Consider the following 3,734-nt stretch of genomic DNA (forward strand, 5'->3'; position numbering starts at 1 on the left):
CCTTCCAACTCTTTCATTTATCATACTTCTCCCCTCCCACCCCTGCCCCTTCAGTTCCCTAGGGGAAGTTGGTGAATTTATGCAGGAACAAAGTCACCTTGAGCTTTAATCCACACCCTAGCAGAAGGAATACGTCTGTCTGTCTGTCTGTCGGCAGTCACATCCACCCACTCTGCAATTGCATTACAATGCTCACTTTGTTAGCAGAGAAAATACTGGCTCCTTTTCTAGGCATTGAGACAAGCTACCACAAAGGCAGAAGCAAAGAGAATGCATTAGGGACAGAACAAGGGGGAATCTGGCCCTGCACATTTGAGAATGAATGAGTAACCAGAGGTGAAACACAATGGAAGTATGGAAGAAAAGAGCAAGCCTGGCAAAACAGGACCTTGTCTTATGATAAAACCCCTAAACCAGCTCCCTGCTACCTGCCTGCGTAAGAAATAAAGGCAATTGAAAATAAAACTGTGGCCAGCAAAGTCTTAGAAGACAGGTAAATATCCTCATCCAACTGACAACAAAACAGCAGCCAAAGCAAGTGGCACAGCACAGCAGAACCAAGCATGTAAAGCAATCTGTATTTCAACACCTGTGAACAAAGGCCAGATTCTCTCAGGACTGGGGTGTCTAACCAGCTCCTAGTGCAGCAGCTTCATATTCCCCCCAAACCCTCCTTTCCTCAAGAAAACCAGCCCTGAAAGTCCCTGAGTGCACCAACAGTGTTTCAGAAAGGTGCCTGAGTGCTCCAGTAGCACAGAACAGCATCACAGATGTGCAGAGAAACAAAACAATGCAGAGAAAGGCCATCTCCAGCAGAGACACCTATCAGCCCTGTACACATGCTCACCTGACATTTCAGAGGCATGCACTAATAAGGAACTGCTCCTGCTGGTACACCACCACACATGCTTGCTATTGCAGCACAGCTCCCACCTTCACGTCTTCCAGCGCAACAGCTCCTTTGCACTTCAGCAGCAGGAACCACAGCTGTCTGCTTCCATCTGTCCTACTTGTCACCATGTCTTGTAATAAGCAGTCCTGGGATGAACCTGCCTCTAACTGGAAGAAACAAAACATTACTGTTCCCAGAAGGATGCAACAGTTACAGCAGAGCACAAAGAAGAAGAAGAAGAAGAAGAAGAGGTTAATGGATAGCGAAGCAAGCCCTGATGAAACTGCTTCTCTGATACTCCCATCCTCCTGGTTGAAAAACTTTGTCATCTTTGGTATTAGCTGCAGGTAAGCACCAGGCTTTGTCAGCCCAGCATTGCTTTTCTTCCCCATACAATCAAGAGCAGACTTGACTGAGATCAGAGTGAGTTTCTGGAAACTGGTCCTGCCTGACAAACTGGAAAAAAAGTGGGATTTAGATCTCTGGGTTTAGGTTCTCTCTGAGCTGGTCTTGGAATTTAAGAGCCCAGGGAAATCAACCCATCCTCAATCTCCCCAAACTTTACTTACTAATTTATAAGAAAAGGAAAGAAGTTGTAAATAGTACATCTAAGTAATCTTATTCTCATCTGCTGTCATCAAACTTGTACACTCTGGATTGTACTGTTATTTTCATGGTCCACAAGGATAACAGGCACTGGTGTATGAATTTCCTATTTCCTCCCCTTGACAGCTGAGCAAGAACATCAAGGTCCTAAATGCAGACTTCACCAATTCACCTACTGTTCCATCACATGCAGTTTGGTACATTTTAAACTATTCAGAACCAAGACAGTTTGTCCCTAAACAGTTTAACTGAGCTACTGTAATCTCAGACAGAAATTTTCCTTCTCCTTGCAGTAATCTTAAACCTAAAAAAATGGTCACGAAGTCTGATATCTGCAGTGTGCTCCAGGAGTACTTTCCAAATTCCCAGTTACATTTGCTTTCATAGACACCCACACACCATTGCACAGGTGGTCAAAGGAGACACTTAACCTCCTGAAATGTAGGATTAGCATCCAAACACATACATATCAAGATAAGCACCAACACAGGAGAACCAAAGGAAGCATTCACAGAAATTTCCAGAATTCTTCTGCTTTGTATTACTTTTAACTACTGATTCAAGCAATACTCATTTAGGGAAGGCTTCCATAGAACCAAGATGCTTGCATGAACATGCACATATTCCTTTCCCCCAGGATCCAACACCCAAAACAGTATAAGGAGCTTGTACTTACAACTTTAGGAGAATTGTAGGCTGTTTATAAAAAGGATTAGATAAGGCTTGACAAAGATGTAGGAAGGTGGACATGTTGTGCATCAGGGAAGTCTTGCAATACACAACCTGAAAGATTGCTGTAGACACTTTAGTTATGCTTACCTAGAAGAGAAAGCAGGAGAAATTGCAAATAGGCTTGGTAATGCACTTTGGCTAATGCTGGATGGAGGGCAAAATTACGCAAGAAAACCTAACAGAGATAGGTTTGAGACATCCCTGAACAGCTAGTGCTTTTACTGGTGAGTTCTAGGGGACTGTCTAGTTTTATTGGGGAGAAAAAGACAACCTCTTAAAATATGCTGCTGCTTTACCTCCCAACTCCCCTGCTGAAAGGAATGCCATTCCATTGAGCAAGATCAGGAAAAGAAGTTCACAAGCTCTCCAAGGCTGCCCAGCATTTATGGCAGAAGTCCTACTCTTCATCTTTGGAGGAGACTGGTAACTGCTGCTGGGCAGAGTGATGTGCCCTTCAGTTCCAGACTTCTGAGAGGACCAGGGCTCAGTAGTATTGCTTGAAAAGCCATACCTTCATATGAAAAAGTATTATGGAGCTGCAGCACATCTTTTCGTTCATAACTAATTTGATCAGACAGGCTGTCACATCCTGGGCTACAGTCTAACACTCAGAAATCATTTCCAAATCATTTTTACAAAGTTAAGTAATTGCTATACTTCTACTTGGCCAAACTTTGGCCTCTGGAGGTCAGTCACAGCAGTGGTGATGGTGAGTGCTAGCATCAGCATTTTCAAATAGATATTAAAGTAAAACCAACTTTTCTTAGAGTACCCAGAGGCTGGAAAGTTCTAACTCTACTCATGAATGGGGGAGTGAAAGGAATAAAAATATGAATCACTACTTTCCTTAACAAATAGCATCATAACACCACCAAACTGCTTGGAGCTGTGGAACCAGAACAAGCACATATTGGGGCTTCTCTAGAAAGCCAGTATCGTGCTCAACTCTGAATTTACTGTGAACTATAAAACACAAACACAAAGTTCCCCACTGTGCCCATTTAAGCACAGAGCTAAGGGTGGGAGTAGATTTGTGTTCAGAGCAACAAGCCACAGAAGAGAAGGCACAGCAGGGCCAGCAGCCACATGGCACATTTTATTTCAAGGGAAGAACACCTGACTTCTACACGCAGATAAATAAATAAATAAATAAAATCAAGTATGTGTTCTGGCTTCTTTATATAAGACCATGAATTACACCATTATGAGCACCTCTGTCAGGGGAATCTCACAAAGCTGCTTATGAGATTGATCAGGAAGAGTGCCAAATTGCAGCATGCAGGAACAGGGCCCCCTTTGGGGTTGGGATTAAGGTTTGGTTTAAGTGTTACAGTTAGGGAGTAGCTAGGTTGACACCCTGTGGGCAAGCACTGCACAGGGCTCAGGTCTTTGTAGCAGCTGATTGAGAAGCAACTGCCACATCCAGGCCTATAATGAGGAAGGAGAAGAATGCTCAGCAAAACTGCACCGAGCAGAGTGGAATAAAGCACACAAAAGAGTAATC

Source organism: Apteryx rowi, unplaced genomic scaffold (genome assembly GCF_003343035.1).
Source record: "Apteryx rowi isolate R43461 unplaced genomic scaffold, aptRow1 scaffold_62, whole genome shotgun sequence".
NCBI classification, from domain to species: Eukaryota; Metazoa; Chordata; class Aves; order Apterygiformes; family Apterygidae; genus Apteryx; species Apteryx rowi.